Below are 21,062 nucleotides of genomic sequence, written 5' to 3' on the forward strand. Positions count from 1 at the left end.
GCGCCTCGGCTGTGTAGCAGCACCAGTGCTGGGAAAGCACCTGCTGTTTAGCCAGCTAGGGAAGGAGATGTCCAAAATGACTGAGACTTCTCCTTCCTGGGGAAGTTAGGAGAAAACTCCGCTTCTCCAAGCTCTTGTGGCAAGGCCTGATGGCTGTCAGGGAGGCCCACAGACATCGGGGGGTTAACTGTCTCTACGTGATGCTGGGCCTCAGTGGTCACGCTCCATATCTACTCTTATGCTCTGCTTCTACACTTGGTTTCTCTTTTTCTCAGACGATAAGAATTAATGTCCTTGACATTTCTAACAAATATGCAAAGAGTGCAGATGCATTAGGTTTTCTCCTCGCCTCGGCTACTTGAAAGTATTGGGACCCCTGTCTTCAAGACACGTGATTTACCTGATCCTATCACTGACCACCATTACCTCATCCTACCTTCCCTGCCCTCTGCTTTGTACTCCATAAAAGTCAGAATGTCCAGGCACTTGGGGCCACTGCAGGTCTCTGCATTTTGGTTGGCAGTGGACCCTTGAGCCCAAACTCTCTTTTCTCTATCTCTGTGTCTGTGTCTTTTTCTCATCTCTGCACCAGCAGGGAGGGGCTCACAGAACCCTATAGGGCTGGACCCTATATCCCATTCCTTCCCACCTCCTTGGGAACGTTGTTCCAACAAGTCACTCCTTTTCTGTATCTTCAACTGCCTTTTGCCACCAGTTCTTAACATTCAGCCTACAAACATATCCAAATCTCTCTTATCTGAAAATGACAGCAAATTAATTAAGAAAAAAGAAAAAAATTCCCTACTCTGACCCTGACTATCTCCAGCCACTGCCTTGTTTTTATATTTTTCACTTTCCCAAGAAGAAAAAAGATTTGCCTGAAAGAGGAATAGATACTCACTGCCTTTACTTCCTCATTTCCCATCAATTGCTCTCTTGCTAAGGTCACCGGTAATCTCCATGTCTCCAAATCCAATGGATTTATTTCAGTTCTCATCTTATTGGACACTTCTAGATGTAATATTGTTGTTCCTTGGAATTCTCCGTTCCCTTATCTCTGTGACTCCTCTTTCTTGGTTTTCCTTATTCTTTTCTCATTGGCCTTCTCTGAAGAGCTCTTCCTCTACTTCCACTACATTGGTATTCCCCAAAGTTTTAATCTTGGATCATCTTTTCTGTCCTTCTGCATCTTCCCCATAAGCAATCTCTGTGATAGATTTCTAATTTAGTTCCATTATCACTAGAGAACACATTCCATATTATTTCATGCCTTGTAAATTATTGAGACTTGTTTTATGCTTTAGCATATGATCTTAATGAACGTCCATATGAAAATTAAAAGAATGAGCGTTCTGTCTTAGTCATGGAAAGCTTTCTATAAATGTCAATTATATCACATTGTTCATATATTGTTCTAGTCTTACATATACCTACTGATATTCCTCTCCTATCACTTAGAGAAAGGAGTGTTGACATCTTCAACTATAAGTGTGAATTTGTCCATTTGTCCTTTCTGTTATGTTAGTTTTTGCTTCATGTATTTTGAAACTCTTCTATTGACTAATATACTTTTAAAATTGTTCTGTATTCCTTATAAATCAATCACTTTATCTTTATGAACTCTCCTTTGTCATCCCTGTAATAGTCCTTGTTCTAAGTCTACTTTGTCTAATATTAATATGGACAATTCCACTTTCTTTGGATTAGGGTTAATAGAGTATATATTATATCCTTTAACTTTTAATATATCTGTAGTCTTTACATACTTTCTTGTAGACAGCATATAATGGGGTCTTGCTATCCAATCTGACAATCTGCCTTTTAATTGGGATGTTTAGACCATTTGCATCTAATTTAATTATTCCTATGGTAGGATTTCAGTTTACCATCTTTTTGTTTTTTATTTGTCCTCTCTATTCTTCATTCCCCTTTCCCCTATTTTACTTCCTTCTTTTTAATTAATTGAGAATTTTTTATGATTCATTTTATCTCCATTACTGGTGAGCAACTGAAAAGGCAGAAGTAAAATCTGGTGAGTGTGGTGTCATGAAAGTCAACATTAAAGAATATTTTTTAAAAACCAAGTTATCAGCACTATGTTAAATGTCTCTGAGACCCTGAATAAATATAGATATAAAAATGAATGTAGGGTTTGGCAACATAGAATTCAATCTGGTGACCTCAGTAGAAACAACCTCAGTGAACTGGTGGGGTTATAAACCAAGTCTAACTAGGATAAGAGAATAAAAGATGAGGACAAGAAACAGGTAAAACAGGCAACTCAAGAAGTTTTGCTGCGAAAGGGAGGAAAGAGAATGTGATGGCGATTCATAAAGTATGTGACATCAACAGGGATTATCTGTTAAGAAGGGAAATACTAGAACACATTTGAGTGCTGGTGAAAATTATGCTATAAAGAGAAGACTGATTGATGTTAGAGGAGTGAAAGGGAGCAAGTACCTTATCAAAAGAAGAAAAGATAGGTTCCAGAGCACATGTGAAGGGGGTAAACTTTGGTAGGAAAAGAGTTGTATTGTAATTTGTGGGAAAAAAAAAAAAGCAGCAGCAAATATGTAGGACAAACATAAGATTGGCTGGTGTTTTTTTATGTAAAAAGGAAGGAATTTCCATGTTCTTCCATGTTCTTGAAAATGTGTGAGTAGAAATTATCAGCAGAGAATGTCTGTATGTAGAAAGTGCTATAACAGAGTTCTAGATCACAATGTACAGACATAGAGGTTAGTTCCAGATGAAGGAATCAGAGAGATCTTTTTAGAAGTGGTATTATTTGAGCCTGTTTTTGAAAAATGGGTAGACTGTAAATAGATAATCATTTTTTTGGCAAGTATCTACAGAAATATTATAACCACACATGAGCTATGCCATGAGCCATACAGGATCACTGCCCTCAGGAGCCACTAGATAAAACTGGGAAGGGGTTCCCATGCAGAGGAAAGAATAGGAGTAGAAGGAAGATAATTGACAAGAAGTAAGGGAAATGGGCAAGTGAAAACCGAAATGTGGAAGACCATAGTGGAAGACTAAGGACTTACCAAAGATTTGCGAGCTGTGAAGCACAACTAATCAGAGTCATCTGTTATGGGGAGCCCAGGAAGCCAGGAGGCAGAGGGCAGGGTCTGACATTCATAAACAGTCTTAAATTGAAACTTTTGACATTATCTCCAAATGACTCATATATGCAGTCATAGTAATACATTGAAAGAATTGAGAGAAGCGATGTTTATTCAGCAGATGTTAAACTTATGTCCTAATATTGGTCTATATAACCTATAATATATACGAAATCCTACTTTTAAAACCCTTATCATTTTTGGGAGTGGGACAGTTATATTCAACTTGGATTTTCATATTAAAACCATTGATTTGTTAAATGGAAATATTTAAAATATTCTACCAGGAACTTGAAAACTGTGTGTGTGTGATACACACCAGAATTCTTAAGAGAACGGAAGTGATAAAGATGCAACCACTGAGAGGTTCTGCTTGGAATCACAGCATCATTACCTTTCATGAACTGAAAATGGCTTTCTTCTGTAGTCTTTTATGATATGCTAAGAAGCATCAGCTGATCAAACAGATGGTAAATTATTACAGTTCTTTTATTAATGTCAACTCTGGTCTCATCATATTCGCAATGGTTGCATATTGCAACTCATTCTGCCTTTGCAGGCACTCTGTACCAATTAGAAATTAATTCCAGTCCATTGACATTTTAAAAAGGGTTTCAAAGTAAACAATTTGATACAATTTAATTATAATGCTTTGAAATTCAGCTAAGATTAATGGAGTTAAAGAAGAACATACATAAAATTCTTGACAGACACAAAGTGATTACTAAATGAAACTATCAAGAGAATGCAAAAGATACTTATTTGAATTTCAATTGGCACTGAGAAATGAACCCTGTATGCAAACAAAATCAGAACACACATTAAGCAATGCTGAGGGTAGAAACTGATGTCTCCAGAACACATGAATTCACTGTTTGACTTCTCCACAGACCCAGGCTAAAACACGGATAGAGTCATTAAGTACCTGCACAGCATTATATGAAAAGAATTACAAAAGTACAAATGTTTACTGGTCAAGAAAATCTCTCCTGCTATTCTTCTATTAAAAATATATATCTTTGGTTAAATATTACCCTGCTTTTTTCTTCTTTGTTAGAATCCAAATACTTTTGGGCAAGAATTTGCCTGACCTTGAAGAGCCACATTCAAATCTAGCTGAGAGCAAAACATACCACCCAGGGCTCCTGGACTTGCAGCTGCTTATGATAACTGTGGATTATAAATTGACTGCCTTTGGGGAGAGAAGACATATAAATTTCATTAGGAAAGGCTATGTTTCTAGCTATAAAAGTAGGAAGAAGAATGTGTGCATGTGTACTGTGGGACTAAGGAGTGGAATACAGTGGGTATCTGTTGTGTGTCTGTCCCACACCCCATTTCCCTTGGGGGAACTTCTTCTCTTCCATACCAGTTATGTGATTATGGACAGAGAGACAACCCCAGCAACCCAACACCATCTCTCAGCACAGAACAGGTCAACCAACATAGTCCCTGATGATCAAAGTACCCGATTATTCTAACTACAAGGACTGGTGCAAGTGTAATTCCTTCTCTGGCATTTTTCAATTGAAGCTGGAATAAAATTATTTCAGAGGTCAGAAGAGCCTAGGATGAAATGCAGAATGTAGGGGAATAAGGTACAGTAACTTTGGCAGTGAGTGGAATCTGTAAGACTGAGGAACTATATATAACCCCAGCACTGTACTCTAGCTGATAAAGTCATTTCCCATGACGGTACAGTTAACAACTTGAAACCATTATATACATATACTTTAGGGGAAAACTAAGGAAAACTGAACAAAGGGTGGACTTCAGTTAAAAATAATGCCTTAATGTCTGTTCATTAATTATGACAAATGTATCATACTAATGTTAATTAGTGATGTAAAATAATAAGAGGGGATGTGGCGTACATGGGAACTCTATGCTATCTTCACAATTCCACAAATCTCAAACTATTCTAAAATTAAAAGTTTATTTTTAAAAAATAAACCAATATCAGCAGAGCCAACTGTCTCTCCAGTTACACTGGCAGCTCCCTGGTCTGCGAAGTGAGGAAGAGAAGTCTAAACCCTCCCCAGCTGGCCATGACCAATCCGTCCACTCCCCAACTCCTCTTGGTCTCTGTTGTTTCTAGACTTTCTATACTAGGTCCCCCAGATCTGTTCCTTGGATCCATCTGGGTTCCCCTTCTTCCATCACTCTTTGGGCACAATCCCAGATGGGACTCCCCTTCTCCTTCGCATCATTATCTCCAGGTATCCCAGGCATGATATTCATGGTTAACGTGAGCCCTCACTCAATGCCAGCAAATGCTTGGCCTGGCCGGGCGTAGTGGCTCACGCCTGTAATCACAGCACTTTGGGAGACTGAGGCAGGTGGATCACAAGGTCAAGAGATCGAGACCATCCTGGCCAACATGGTGAAACCCTGTCTCTACTAAAAATATAAAAATTAGCTGGGTGTGGTGGCATGCGCCTGTAGTCCCAGTAACTTGGGAGGCTGAGGCAGGAGAATCAGTGGAACCCCGGAGGTGGAGGTTGCAGTGAGCCGGGATGGTGCCATGGCACTCCAGCCTGGCAACAAAGTGAGATTCTGAAGAAAGAAAGAAAGAGAGAGAGAGGAAGGAGGGAAGGAAAGGAGGGAGGGAGGGAGGGAGGGAAGGAAGACAGGCTGTGGTATAACACACTCACCTCTGCTTCTGCCATTTAGTAGGAGGAGCTATTTTTCTACAGAAGACAGTGAGAGACATTTATCAAGAAAGAAGACTTGAAGTTTTCTCAGACTCAGAAGACCTAGAACATTCTTAGGCTCTAAAGTCCCAACATACCCCTACCCTTCCCACAAGGCAATGCACAAGGATCCTTTCTTATAAATAGCTGAAAATCATGCATTTGGCCCATAAAATTTGTTCTGGACCTAGCCTCATGCCCTAGAGCTTTCCTCTCCCTATTTCCTGGCTCTACCGCCTTCGCTTCTCTCTGCAACCTCAAGCACCAGCTTAGTACTACAAAGACTCCAATCAGACAGGATCTTCAACAGGGCCATAGCCACAGGTTTGCACCAGCTGCTGCTGTGTGCAAGTTGTTGCACCAGTATGTATCAGTCAAGAGGGGTGTGTAGAAATCAGAAAAGAAAACTGGAACTTTCATAAACTTTATTCTGGAAAAATAGCCAAGACATCCGGAAAAGAGCTAAGGAAAGGAAGCACAAAGGAAAAGGGATTCGATAGGATATGTTTTGTTTCCTGTGGCTGCTGTAATAACTTACCACAAACTTGGTGACTTAAAACAACTGAAGTTTATTTTCTCATGATTCTGGAAGGCAAACTTCAGAAATCAAGGTGTCAGCAGTGCTCTAGGGGAGGAGCCTTCCTCACCCCTCCCATCTTCCAGAGGCTGCAGGCATTCCTTGGCTTGTGGCCAGATCACCACAGCCCCTGCCACCATCTCCACAGGTCTATACCCTCTTCTCTGTGTCTGTGTCTCCTCATTTTCTGGTTCATAGGAGAACATTTGTCATTAGATTTAAGGCCCATCTGGGTAATCTAGGATGATCTTATCTCAAGCTGCCTGACTTTACTTAGTTATATTAACAAAGACGTTTTTCCAAATAAGGTCACATTAAAAGAATCCAGTATATTCACATATATTTTGGGGGACCACCATTCAAACTACTTATATTAGTCTGTTCTTACCCTGCTAATAAAGACTCATAGCTTCACATGGCTGGAGAGCTTCACAGTCATGGCGGAAGGTGAAAGAGGAGCAAAGCCCCATCTCACAGCGGCACGCAAGAGAGCATGTGCAGGGAAACGGCCCTTTGATAGAACCATCAGGTCTCATGAGACTTATTCACCATCATGAGAATAGCATGGGAAAAACCCACCTTCATGACTCAATTACCTCTGTATTCTGGGTTCAAATGATTCTCCTGTCTCAAACTCCTAAGTAGCTGGGACTAGAGGCACGCACCACCACACCCAGCTAATTTTTTGTATCTTTAGTAGAGACGGGGTTTCACCATGTTGACCAGGATGGTCTTGATCTCTTCACCTCGTGATCCTCCTACCTCAGCCTCCCACAGTGCTGGGATTAAAGGCATGAGCCAAATCACCCAGCCACTTCTATCGTTTTTAATGACAGTCTCTTTTACACAAGTGACATCAAAGAAAGCACCAGTTAATGAGATGTGAAGCTACACCAGCTTGCCTTTGAAAAGGAACAAGTAACTCACTATCCTATGATCACAACTTAGTTAGGTCCATTGACATTTTGGCTCAAAGTGACTTTTCCAACTTCATGCCAATTAGTCTGAAAACTACAAGAAAACCCGAGAGAGCAATGCCCCAGCATTGAGAATGGGGAAAAGATGATTGGATGCTTCTCAAGGCTGTCTCTCTGACATACCAAAAAGGAAAAGGGAAGACAAGATAAGAACCACCCCCAGTTAATGCTGGTCTTGGGTTGTTAAAAGAACAGAAACAAGAGGAAACTCTGCCATATCAGAGTTCCATTGGGTAACGATGTGAGAACAAATTCCCAGAGAAAAGCATCAAATAAAGAACATTATACTCTTCTTTCTGGATCACTACATACCAAAAGGCAATAAAAGGATAGTCAATATATAAAAGAAAATTTACAAATGCTAAACCGTTACGTGATGGTCATTAGTTCTACCTTCCTGGTTTTTCCGTATCTTCTCTTGGTCCCATGACAGACTGGAAGGTGTCTTGCACTTGAAGTAGGGTATGGCCATGTGACTTGCTTTGGCTGGAAGTTACTGAAACGGCAGAAGGAATAACATTCCAGCCAGACTGTTTAATAACCTACATGTGATTTGCTACTCTCCCTTGACCACTGCCTCAGCGACCAGCATCATTTCAGATGGTGGCTGCCCCACCAGTCTGACCCCTAGAATGAGGACAGGAACAGGTCAACTCACAGTGGGAATCTAGCACGAGCAAGAAATAAACCTCCATCATTGTAAGTCACTATGATTTTTGAGAAGTTATTACCACATCTTCATTCACTGTAACTAGGCTTGTTTTTATGACATGAAAGAAAATGTTCAACTTCATAAAATTCAAGTACCTTTGAAATTAGCAAAAAGGAATTAAATGATCAAGAAACCAATGCCAAGAATGCCAGGTATAAAAAAATACCTTGTTGATAGTTATTTGATTTGGTAATTTCTGGAGCGTGATCTGGTATTATCTAAAAAGAGTAAAAAAATATTCACACCCTTTAGCCCAAATCCCCTTCTATGAATTTATTTTATGGAAATAATTCAAAAGAATTGTTAGAAGTTAATTATACAGAATTGTTTACAGAAACTGTTCATAATGGTCAAAACTGAAAAACTCAAAATGCCCATCAGTTAGGCAAGATTAACTAACTACAGCAATTAAAATATTTAATTAAGTGACTAAAACCTATGCAACAGTATATATGACATAAATTCAGTGAAAAAAGTAGCCCACCTCTAAACACTAATTATAACCATAGATAAGTTTAACTCCTATAAACTACATCTTTTCAGTTGAATGCAAGCCCAAGTGGGGAGGAATTTTCTGGACCTTGTGCTCCACCATTCTGAGTTTCTAGAATAATACTTGGGACATGGAAAACATTCTATTTGTTGAGTTAATTAATTAACCAAGTAATTACTCTTCATAAAAATTAATCTTCATAAAAACCCTCAAAATCAAACACAATGTTATTATCCTCAATTCATAGCTAGAAAAGAATATGTTCGGGGGTTTCGTTTTTATGTGTGTGCATATTTTTCTACGACATCGTTTCAGAATTTTTAAAGAACCCCATCTGAGGGGAGCCTAACTCCTCAGCGCTCCCTCTCCACACGGTCTCTCCTCAGAAGCATTTCTTCTGTGGTACCCAAGAGGCAGGGTGAGGCTCAGAGGTGCACGGAGGCTTAGAAACCAGGCAGGGGGCAGGCGGGAGCTATGTTGGAGCTATGTTGGAGCTATGTTGGAGCTAGTCTTTCTTTTGTCTGAGTTTAGGCCCTGGCTCTAGCAGTTCTTTCAACTCCTCTGAGCTCTAACATAAGTATGTCTTGAGAGAGACCTTGAAAATAAAAGAACTTATAAACCATACAGAGAGTTACACCAGTCTTGGAGACTCAGTTTCCTCATCTATGTGTGTCCTAGGGCAATTATAAGAATCCAAAGGAGAATGTACCTGGAAGTGCTGTGTAGAATTTAGAGTTTTCTGTCAAGATTCATTTTTTGGTTAAGGAATCAGGGTACTGGGGTGGCAAGGGCATGAGGTAAAACTTATTGGGTGGCTGTGGCTCCCATGAGCCAGGATGATCTGTCTCCTCATCCAAGCTCAGCATGGAGGATGGAGACAGTGGCTTCAATGGCCAGGTCAGTTGTCTACACCTAAAGGAGGAGATGGGTCCCAGCTGCTCCTTGCATTCATTATCTATTGCAGTGTAACCAATTGTCCCAAAGCTTAGCAACTGAACACAACAAACATTTACCATGTCACAATTTCTGCCAGATAGGAATCCAGACACAGCTTTGCTGAGTGCCTCTGGCTCAAGGTCACTCATGAGGTTACAGTCAAGCTGTCAGCCAGGGCTGCAGTTTCATCTGAAGGCTTGACTGGGGTCAGATTCATCTTCAAGCTCACTCATTCAGTTTGTGGCACATATCACTCACTCACCATGTGGGTCTCTCCACAGGGCTACCTTACATGGTGGCTGGACTCCTCAAGGACGAGTGATCCAGTAGAAAGTGAGACTCAAGATGGAAGACACTGTCTTTTTATAATTCCATCATTTCCGCCCTATTCCATTTGTTATAAGCAAGTCACTAAGTCCAGCTGACATAGAAGGAGAAGGAATTACACAAGGGCATAAATATTAGGACCAAGGGATCAGTGGGGGCCATTTTGGAGGCTGCCTACCACTCTGCTTCTCCCTCACATTCACTTGCTAAATGAAGCCATGCTGATACCTCACCCAGAGCCCACACCACCTACCAGGGCTCAACAATACACTACAGATCCAGTCCTGTGACCTGAATGCCCTGCATTGGCTTAGGAAGTTGGCAAAAACATATCAGATCTACACATAAGAAGAATCATCTAGGAATCTGCATTCCAGGCACATCGCACCTCTAACACTCACTCACCTAAAACAGGGTGATGAATTCGTTAAGAGAAAATAAAGAGTACTGGTTAAGAGTCTCCATTCAGGCATCAGACTATCTGTATTTGAATCTGGCTTTGCTGTTTCATTATTGTGTGACCTTAGCCAAGTTACTTAACCTCTTCGCTCAGCCTCAGCTTCCTCATCTGTAAGTGAGAACTTATTTCATAGGATTGTGCTGAGGATTGAAGAAAGCAATAGGTAATACATTTAGAACAGTGTCTGGCACATAGAAAACTCTTAATACATGTTCATATTCTGTTCATGCTGTTTGTAGTTGGAAATTAAAATGGAAAATCTATCCTGAAAAAGGGATAGGGGCTGATTATTTGCCTAAAACTCCCTCTCGGTAGTCATGAACTTCTGAATATGGTATTCAAGTATTTTTCAAAATGAAAAAGATTTTTTCCAAAGAAGGCCAAGTTCCATTCACTGCATGTTAACGCTCAGCCATCACAGCTTTGCTTGGGCCGTTCAGGCCATGGAAGTCCAAGAGCACAATAGTTGGCTTTGTGTGTGTCTCTCTTCATCTGCAGAACAGATGCAGCATGGGCAGGCTCTCATCCAAGCCATCTTCAGGAGGAATGATGCTCCACCACTCTGGCACATGGTTCTGCATTCCCAGTGGATGGGATCCCTATAAATCAAGCAACCCCAAAACCCCAAAACCTGCAGCACAGGGGTTCTTGGCAGAGAGCTCCTATTTTGTTAGCTTATGACTTTTTGATTAATTGTTGAGTCCTGTAAGATCCACATTGTATGAAGTTAAGACTGGGTATGACTAAAGAAAGGATTATTTTAAACATGACTTCTCATTCACCCTGAGCATGTGTGTCATCCCTTGGTAGGTTCAAAAGCAAGAAGAGCGGGCGAATTCTTCCTGGCGGACTCCAAGCCAAAGCAGGACATCAAAACCCAGAGTGGTTAGGAGCTGGAACAGAGAAGGAACATAGACAGTCTCACGGCCCTCTTTCTGCCTGGGCTCCCCCTGAAAGCACCAAGAACCTGGAAACCACCTCAGCCTGACACCCAGCTCTACTGAGGCTATAAGTCACAGGGACAACATGGCACCCAAAGCTTTGCCTCTTCATCTTTCAAGAAGCATGTTCATGTTACTGGTTCTAATTCTCTCCAGGGACCACTCTCTCTATGTGTTCCCTGCTCCCCAGATTTGGGTGTCTGCAAAATAGCTAGACACCTCAAAAATTATCAGCACTAGGCCGGGCGCGGTGGCTCAAGCCTGTAATCCCAGCACTGTGGGAGGCCGAGGCGGGTGGATCACGAGGTCAAGAGATCGAGACCATCCTGGTCAACACGGTGAAACCCCGTCTCTACTAATAATACAAAAAATTAGCTGGGCATGGTGGCGCATGCCTGTAATCCCAGCGACTCAGGAGGTTGAGGCAGGAGAATTGCCTGAACCCAGGAGGCGGAGGTTGCGATGAGCCAAGATCGCGCCATTGCACTCCAGCCTGGGTAACAAGAGCGAAACTCTGTCTCAAAAAAAAAAAAAAAAAAAAAAAAGAAATTACCAGCACTGGTGGAGTGAGCTTGGCAAAGTCACAGCACCTCCCTGAACGCCAGTTTTCTTCTCTGTCGAACAAGGAGGAAAGGTGGGCAGCAGGTGACCTCCGTGGACTCCTTCAGCTCCGTGTTTTCTGATTCTATATATGGATGGTGGTAAGTTAAAAGCAAAAGCTCCCTGAAGCCTACTGATAATTCAAGAGCAGAATATCCTTTCAGGAAAAAAGGGCCAGGCCTCTAATCCTGTTTGAATCCATCTTCCCTTTTTCCTCCCACCACGCAAGATGAGACAGAGCCCTTGAGCCCCTTTTTCCAGCACTGAAAAGAATGATCCTGGAGCTTGGTGAGAAGAATGAGCCCGGAGCGTGGTTAGAAGACTGTGGCAGCAGAGGAGGCTGCTTCTCACCAAAAATAAATGAGTAAACAAACTAAAACCATGTATGTCGGTAACGGCTTGGTACCCTCCTCATAGTAATGAGTAGGTTCTCATTCTATTGGTTCCTGCAAGTGTTCATTGTTAAAATGAGTCTAGTACCTCCTCCTCTCTCTTTCCTGCTCCTTCTCTTGCCATGTGACACGCCTGCTCCCCCTTTGCCTTCTGCCATGATTGGAAGCTTCCTGAGGCCTCCCAGAAGCAAATGCCAGCACTGTGCTTCTTGTACAGTCTGCAGAATCATAAGCCAAAGTAAACCTCTTTTCTTTGCAAATTACTTAGTATCAGGTATTCCTTTATAGCTATGCTAAATAGACTAACATATGTGGTTTGTAAATATCTTCTCCCAGGAGGTAACTTGTCTTTTCATTCTCTTCGCAGGGTCTTTCTTAGAGCAAATGTTTTTAAATTTTTTCTAAATTTTAAGGGGGTAAAATGTACCAATTTTTTCTTTTATGGATCTTGCTTTTGGTATCAAGTCTAGGAACATGTCATCCACCCCTACATCCCCATAACTCCCTATTTTCCTAAAACTTTATATTTTAAACTTAAGTTCATGATATATTTGGAGTTAAATTTTTGTCTAATGTGTGAGGTTTAGGTCGAGGATCCTTTTTTTGCAGAGGGGTATAAATTGCTCCAGCACAATTGTTGAAAAGGCCATCTTTCCTCCTCTGAGTAGCTTTTGCGTCTTTGTCAAAGGCCAGCTGGGCGCAGTGGCTCACACCTGTAATCCCAGCACTTTGGGAGGCTGAGGCAGGTGGATCACTTGAGGTGGAGTTTGAAACCAGCCTGGCCAACATGGTGAAACCCAGTCTCTACTAAAAACACAAAAATTAGCCAGGCATGGTGGTAAGTGCATGTAATCCCAGCTACTCAGGAGGCTGAGACATGAGAATCGCTTGAACCCAGGGGGACAGAGGTTGCAATGAGCTGAGATTGATCATGCCACTGCACTGCAGCCTGGGCAGCAGAGTAAGACTGTCTTAAAAAAAAAAATCAATTTGACATATTTGTGTGAGTCTTCACTTAACCTGACAGAATGCCAGTAGTTGTGCCCGTCTGAAGTCTCAGAGAATCAGGATAGGTAGTCACTCTCACCCAGCTGCAAAGCAACAGGTCTGTGGCAAACAGCACTCCAACTTAAGCAAGAGCTGAAGATGGTTTGGGGATGGGAAAGAATTGATCAGCCCTTAATTAGATCTTATAAAAGTGGAAACCAGCAATATACATCAGTTTCCAAGAAGGTGGCAAAATGTGAATACGTTTCCCTGCCCTAAAACACTGAGTTATTTTGAAGTCCTGAGGGCCAGGAGGAGGACAGTGTCACCAGGGTGTAAACAGACAGGTGTGAGACAATCCATTCCCAACCAGCAGTGAGGGCAAGGGTTGGGGGTCATCTTTTACTGAGCATCTTGTGGCTCAATGTGGTATTCTTTTCAGACAGGTTTATTCTTCATTTTTTTAAATTATAACTTTTATTTTTGGTTCAGGGGTACATGTGTAGGTTTGTTATATAGGCAAACTGTGTGTCATGGGGGTTGGTGGACAAATTATTTCATCACCCAGGTAATAAGCATGGTACCCAATGGGTATCTTTTCTGATCCTCTTCCTCCTCCCACTCTCCACCCTCAAGCAGGCCCCAGTGTCTATTGTTCCCCTCTTTGTGACCATGTGTTCTCACTGTTTACCTTTCACTTATAAGTGAGAACATGCAGTACTGGGTTTTCTGTCCCTGCATTAGTTTGCTTAGGATAATGGCCTCCAGCTCCATCCATGTTGCTGCAAAGGACATGATCTCATTCTTTTTATGGCTGTATAATATTCCATTGTGTATATGTACCACATTTTCTTTATCCAGTCTACCATTGATGGGTGTTTATGTTGATTCCATGTCTTCGCTATTGTGAATAGTGCTGCAATAAACATACATATGCATGTGTCTTTATGATAGAATGATTTATGTTCCTTTGAGTATATACCCAGCAATGGGATGGCTGGGTCAAATGGTAATTCTTTTTCAGGTTATTTGAAGAATCACCACACCACTTTCCACAGTGGCTGAACTAATTTACACTCCAAACAGCAGTGTATAAGCATTTCCTTTTCTCCACAACCTCACCCATGTCTGTTATTTTTTGACTTTTTAATAATCACTATTCTGACTGGTGTGAGATGATATCTGATTGGAGTTTTGATTTGCATTTCTCTAATCATCAGTGACATTGAGCTTTCTCTTATATGCTTGGGGGATGCATATATGTCTTCTTTTGAAAAGTGTTTGTTTATGTCCTTTGCTCACTTTTTAATAAGGATGTTTGTTTTTTGTTTGTAAGTTTGTTTAAGTTCCTTATAGATGCTGGGTAGTAGATCTTTGTCAGATGCATAATTTGCAAATATTTTCTCCCATTCTGTAAGTCATCTGTTTACTCTGTTGATAGTTTCTTTTGCTGTGCAGAAGCTCTTTAGTTTAACTAGGTCTTGTTTGTCAATTTTTGTTTTCATTGCAATTGCTTTTGGCATCTTTGTCATGAAATCTTTGCCAGCTCCTATGTCCAGAATGATATTTCCTAGATTATCTTCCAGGGCTTTCATAGTTTCAGGTTTTACAGCTAAGTCTTCAATCCATCTTGAGTTGATTTTTGTACATGGTATAAGGAAGGGGTACAATTTCAACCTTCTGCATATGATTAGCCAGTTCTCCCAGTACCATTTATTAAAAAGGGAGTCCTATTCCCATTGCTTGTTTTTGTCAGCTTTGTCAAAGATCAGATGGTTGTAGATGTGTGGCCTTATTTCTGGGCTCTCTGTTCTGTTCCATTGGTCTATGTGTCTGTTTTTGTACCAGTACCATGCTATTTAGGTTACGATAGCCTCGTAATATGGTTTGAAGTTAGGTAACGTGATGCATCCAGCTTTGTTCTTTTTGCTTAAGATTGCCTTGGCTATTTAGGCTCTTTTTTGGTTTCATGTGAATTTTTAAATTGTTTTTTCTTATTCTGTGAAGAATGTCATTAGTAGTTTGATAGGAGCACAGATAGGCTTTTTAAAAAATGTTCTGGTTCTTGTATCACGATGGAGTGCCCTCTTAAGAACCTTGTCTGAAGCTAGAGGAGCTCAGTAGATTTGTGTAGAAAATGAAATAAATATAGGTTCTGAGGGATTGTGTCAAGGAAAACCAAGTCCACAAGGGGCATGGTTTCAAAGGCAGAAAATTCCCAGCGACATGACTGACAGGTCTTCATCCTGACAGGATGAAGACATCCTGTTCTAAGACAAATAACTTAGAACTTAGTTCTTTGTCTAACTTTCCCGTGTGCAGGCTGGGTAGAGAGCCCAGGTAAGCTTCCTTGGTTTAGAAAGCCTGCCAAAAGTTCCAAGGGAGGAGGCTTTGATTGCAGGCCAGGCAACCAATTCAATATCAGAGTCAAAGATCAACCACTCCAGAGGAAGTTTGGAAAAGTTCCTCTCACTAGACAAGAATGGGGCGGGAGTAACTCCAGGGTTAAAAATCCCCCCTACTCCCTTACCTATACAGACTCCATCTCTGGGTCCCCTCCCATGGCAATGTGGGAGCTGTCTCTCCCTCTCTCCCTGTAGAGATTTCCCTCTCTGGGATCCCCTCCCACAACAGCATGGGAGCTCTCTCTACTTCTCTCTCTTTCTCTGCCTAATAAATCACTCTCTGCAAAACTCTTTGGGTTCAATACTTACTTGAACAAGCTCACTGTGCCACCTGGGCCCTCTCCCCATTCTTAGGTGAGTGAGAGCCCAAGAACCTCAAACACATCTCATTGGGGGAGTGAGCTAAGCCCCATCCCATCCCACAACCTGGTTACAGTTCCTCTTCAAATTCTTGTAGCCTATTAAAAATAGATAGTGGTCTCTTTCTCTAGGTTAATCTACTCCAAGGCCTCTGTTACATCTGCTAGCTAAAATAAAGAAATTAGAGTAGTTTATGTTCTTAGTTCTTACATTTTAGCCTAGATACCTGCCTTGACATGCCTGGATAAACCCAGGCAAGCCTTAGGTCATAGCTTATTCCTCTTTCCTGATTTAAAATATTTTTGCCTCTCTCAGCATTCTGTAAGCCACTTCCTCTTTTCCTTTGTTTTCCTCTACCCTTATCTTTTTAAGAAAGTTTTAAGTTGTTAGCCAATCGAGTATAGCCCATAATGTGAGGTTCAGTTCCAGCCAGTGGAATCAAGACACAGCAATAGGACTGAATGTGTTAAACATAAATATGCCTGCTCTTCCTTTGTTCAGTGCACTCTTGTAGCAAAACTGCTGGCAAGCAGTGCCCTTTCTGCAGAAAGTTAAAAAAGGCCTTGCTGAAAAACCTTTTGTCTAAATGCTGATCCTTTCCTGCAACGTGGGAAGATAAGCACTATTCCCAACACTTTGGTGGCCCATCTGGGGAGGCATTCCCCTCTGGGATGGTCTCCGGCACTCTCTCATGGGAAGGCACAGCCCATCACCTCATTACAGTGGCCCTAGGGGTAGAGCCAGGACCCACCCAGTACAAGGAATAAACTCGGATTCTCAGCAACGCAGGGGAAAGAGACTTGCAGCGCTGGCAGCCAGGCAACCTCATGCATGAGCCAAGGTAAGAAACATTGCAAGAGGGCGACAAAGTACCTCTTTGGTGGTCAACTCCTGTAGGGTTGAATGTGTGTATGCGTGAGTGTGCACGGAACCTTTGGAAGAGAAAAGAGAGGGAACAGGTCACCCTCTCAGGGCTGGAAAGGGGAGACATCCCTAGCTTGAGGGATTGGGCCTTCCACCTTCCAGGGCTGGAAAGGTGAAACATCCCTAGCTTCAGGAGTTGGGCCTTCCAGTGGATTAAGGAGATTAAACCCAGCCAGTATCCCATATCAGGTTCTAGTAAAACAAAGACATGAAGTAAAGCTGACTCCAGTGATGAGATTCCTCACGACAGCCCTTTAGGGCATATGCTAACATATTAAAAGGATAATGAAAGGACTAAGCATAAGAAAAAAGCAACAAATGATAAAATATTGCTGTTTTACTGGGACCAAAGAACCGATCCTCAAGCCTGCAGCTGTCTGGCCAAAATTTAGGCCGGCTAAGGATTAGGTCTGTCAATTTCTAATAATGTATGTCAATAATAAGAACCCAGTCTTACAAGAGGAGATCAATTATGCTTTCTATTGGCGGCAGGGGCCGTCCTCCTTTACCCATTAAGGGAGGAAGGGAAATAACCAGAGAGCAGATCAAAGTTAGAGAAGGCCTCGCCTGACAAAGGTCAACTTTTTATCCATGAGCAACCCTCATGTAAGTGGGACCTCCTCATTCCCACTGCTGCCCACAGACTGTCCACTCCCAGCTCCCCCAGCTCTTGCATGCGCACCCGCCCTTCCTCCTCCCACACTACCTGTTTCTGCTGTTCCTGAATCCGCTGCAGCACTGTTTCGGCAGAAGACACAGCGATGTAAAAGAAATATCCCAAATTTTTCTTTTCCCTCCTCTAAGGAATTAGCTTTAGCTTCAAAGCTTTTTCCTCTAAAAGAAGTGCCTCAAGGAGGGGGCGCGGTTGGCTTTGTGAACACTCCTTTAACCGCTTCTGAGGTCCAAAGTCTGCTATTAGTTAATTACCCTGATAGAGTAGCAGAACAAATTGATCAGTTCTTAGAGCCCCAATTATATACTTGGACAGAGTTAATGTCCATTTTAAATATTCTTTTTTTTTTTCAAGGGAGGAACGGAACATGATCTGTAGGGCTGCTATGGCAGCCTGGGCATGAGATGATCCTGCAAGCCAGGATGTCCCAGCAGCAGATACAAAGTTTCCAGCTCAAGACCCGCAGTGGGACAATAATCTTGCAGCCCATTGAAATAACACAAGAAATTTAAAAGAAATAATTGTTAAAAGAATTCAAGAGTCAGCCTCTCGACCTCAAAATCTCTCTAAAGCTTTTGGTAAATAAAGCCCTCTAGGACAAAGAATGTTAAAGCTGCATCTTGTTACGAATAGCTGGCCAAATATTGCAGAGAAGTTATAAGAACTAGATAATTGGAAAAACCGATCAATAGAAGAGCTTTTAGGCAAAGCCCAGAAAGAATACATAGGAAAAAAAAAAAAAAAAGAAAGAAAAGCAAAGACAGAAAGCAAAAAAATCTTCTGGCAAAGTTCGCCATGGGAAAATGCTGCCAAGGGCTAAATTTGGACCCATGCCGGCAGGGTTTGCCAAAGGAGGTGAAAGAGGAGGGCCCTAGAATTCAAGGTTACAAAAGGAAAGTAGACAAGGCCAGTATTTTAAGGGAGAACATCAAAGTAATGGTTGCAGAGGTTGTAGATGCGAAAACAAGGAAAAAAGACAAAAACAAAGAGGCCCTAGATTAGAAGCCAAAGTGTTCAAGTAGATAGCGCTGCAATGCCCTCAGACGGCTAAGTGCTTATTAGTAATAGTAGATCATTTCACACACTACGTAGAGGCTATTCCTTTCTCAAAGGCAACTGCCAGTATTGTAGTAAAGGCATCAGTTAAACATCTTATGCCTAAATTTAAACTAAAATATTGATTCAGATAACAAAACTCATTTCACTGCACATATTATTAAAAAGCTGGCCCAAGTGTTAAACATAAAATAAAGAGGACTTTCATATTCCCTGGCACCCCTTCTCCCCTGTAAGAGTAGAAAGAATAAACCAAACTCTAAAAAAAAAAAAAAAAAAAAAAAACATTTAACTAAATTAATTTTAAAACACAGTTACCATGGACCAAATGGTAACCACTGCGTTATTAAATATTAGGACTGCTCCCCAGAAGGATATTGGTCTATCCCCATACAAAATGTTGTATCAACTACCTTACCTACATTCCTCAGCTGATGCTCCCATGTTTGAAACCAAAGATCAGTTTCTTAAAAATTATATATTTAGTCTGTCTTCCACCTTTTCCTCTCTTAAAACTAAAGGTCTTTTAGCACAGGCGCCACCCTTGGAGTTTCCAGTGCACCAGCATCAGCCTGGAGATCACGTTTTCATCAAAGGATAGAAAGGAAGGAAGCTTGGGCCAGCCTAGAAAGGACCTTATCTTGCGTTACTTACCACTGAGACTATTCGTACAGCAGAGAAGGGGTGGACCCATCATACTCAAGTCAAGAAAGCATCAACATTTCCAAAGTCATGGGCTATTGTTCTGGGGCCGAGCCCTACCAAGTTGAAGTTAAAGAAAGTTTAACTTGCATATGCCTTTTATATTGCTCCTTTTCCTTTCTTTATTCTGTTACTAGCTCCTTTGTTATTAATTTAACTAAGTCTGAGTCACCTCAGACCATTGCCTTTAATGCTTCTGCTGTCATACCTTGTAGAGGTATAAAAGATCAACAACAGTTAACCTTTCTAAATAAGTATTTATGCCCCGGCCCTCTAATCAATATAGCTACTCCTAGTTCCCATCATTGTGATCACCTGCAGCCGAGACGCCAATTTTCTCTTCCTACAACCTGGCAACCCTGTAGCAGTTAAAACTGTGTTCTTTAGACCCCTCAGGACCAAGGTTAGACTTCCACGGGTGGGGTGTGTGCTGATTTAAAGCCCCTCCTCTACTTGACTAAGGGAACTGCCCCGGCCAACTCTCAGTCTTATCAGTGCAACCCTGTCCTTCTCCCCATCACCACTTCTGCCTTAACTGACTCTAGGCCTGCCCTTAGTTGCTTCTATAGTACAGGGATTAATGTAAAAAAAAAAAAAGGATCCCCGAGGAGGTATTTGCTAAATACACATTATTCCCCCTTCCTCTCCAACTTCAGTAATCTCAGTCTTAGGCCCAACACCAGTTGTTCCCACTCCTAATACCAAGGTGTCTATTCTAAAAGTAGAAGATCTAAAGCAGAACTTAGCCATTGAAACAGGATACCAAAACGCAAATGCCTAACTGGAATGGATTAAATATTACACCCACACCTTAAATAAAAGCAACTGTTACACTTGTGCACACGGCAGGCCAGAGGCCCCGACTGTCTCCTTTCCACTTGGATGGTCCCTTCATCAATCAGGTAGGGAGTAGATGGTGTCTTGTTTTCAAAATTCCATAGCCTAACATAGTCTATTGTGCTGAGCTCTCTCTCTGCTGTTTCCTGAAGTTCAATACCTTGTGGGTCAGCCCTCAACGGCAATCCAGCTTCCACCTCTAAATGCCAAGTGTATCTCGTGCTTCTCATGGCAAGGGGAGAATTCAGTGTTCCTTGGAAGCATAAAAGGATGCAAAAGCTCAAGCCCCTCAAAAGAGCTTACCCATCAGTCCACCCTCAACCATTCCCAAGTGGATGTATGGTGGTACTGTGGAGGACCTTTACTGAACACTCTGCCAAATCATTAGAGTGGTACTTGTGCTCTAATCCAACTGGCTATCCCGTTTACCATGGCATTTCATCAGTCTAAGAAGGTAAAAACAAAACACCGCAAACCAAGAAACACTCTTTACGAGTACTTTGATTCTCAAGCTTATATAGACACCATTAAAGTCCCTCAAGGAGTACTGGATGAATTTAAAGCACAAAATCAAATAGCTGCAAAGTTTAAATCTACATTGTTCTGATAGGTAACCATTAATAAAAATGTAAACTGTATAAATTATATTTATTACAATCAAAAATGCTTTGTGAATTACACTAAAGTTGCTATCAGAGGAACAGCTGAACTATTAGGACCCACCAGCCAAATGGCTTATGAGAAGAGAATAGCCTTAAACATAATGTTAACAAAAAAAAGGGGGGGTGTTTGTGTCATAATAAGGACTCAGTGTTGTACCTTTATTCCCAATAATACAGCCCCTGATGGAACCATAACCAGGGCATTGCAAGGTTGAAT

The 21,062-nt window shown here is 41.6% G+C and overlaps 2 long non-coding RNA genes across 2 annotated transcripts; both read right to left on the reverse strand.

Annotated features, from left to right (window-relative positions):
• Positions 1 to 1,635: 1,635 nt before the first annotated feature.
• Positions 1,636 to 9,067, reverse strand: LOC116550856. Its single transcript, XR_004268605.1, has 2 exons — positions 7,772 to 9,067; positions 1,636 to 4,028 (listed from the first exon to the last, which is right to left on the reverse strand). It is a non-coding gene; the product is annotated as an uncharacterized LOC116550856 (long non-coding RNA).
• A 9-nt stretch (positions 9,068 to 9,076) lies between these two features.
• On the reverse strand, positions 9,077 to 20,235 carry LOC116550857. The gene is made up of 3 exons (XR_004268606.1): positions 20,225 to 20,235; positions 10,028 to 10,031; positions 9,077 to 9,495 (listed from the first exon to the last, which is right to left on the reverse strand). It is a non-coding gene; the product is annotated as an uncharacterized LOC116550857 (long non-coding RNA).
• Between the last annotated feature and the right edge of the window lie 827 nt (positions 20,236 to 21,062).

The sequence above is a fragment of the Sapajus apella genome, unplaced genomic scaffold (assembly GCF_009761245.1).
Source record: "Sapajus apella isolate SASKATOON/1434 unplaced genomic scaffold, GSC_monkey_1.0 scaffold8, whole genome shotgun sequence".
Lineage (NCBI taxonomy): Eukaryota > Metazoa > Chordata > Mammalia > Primates > Cebidae > Sapajus > Sapajus apella.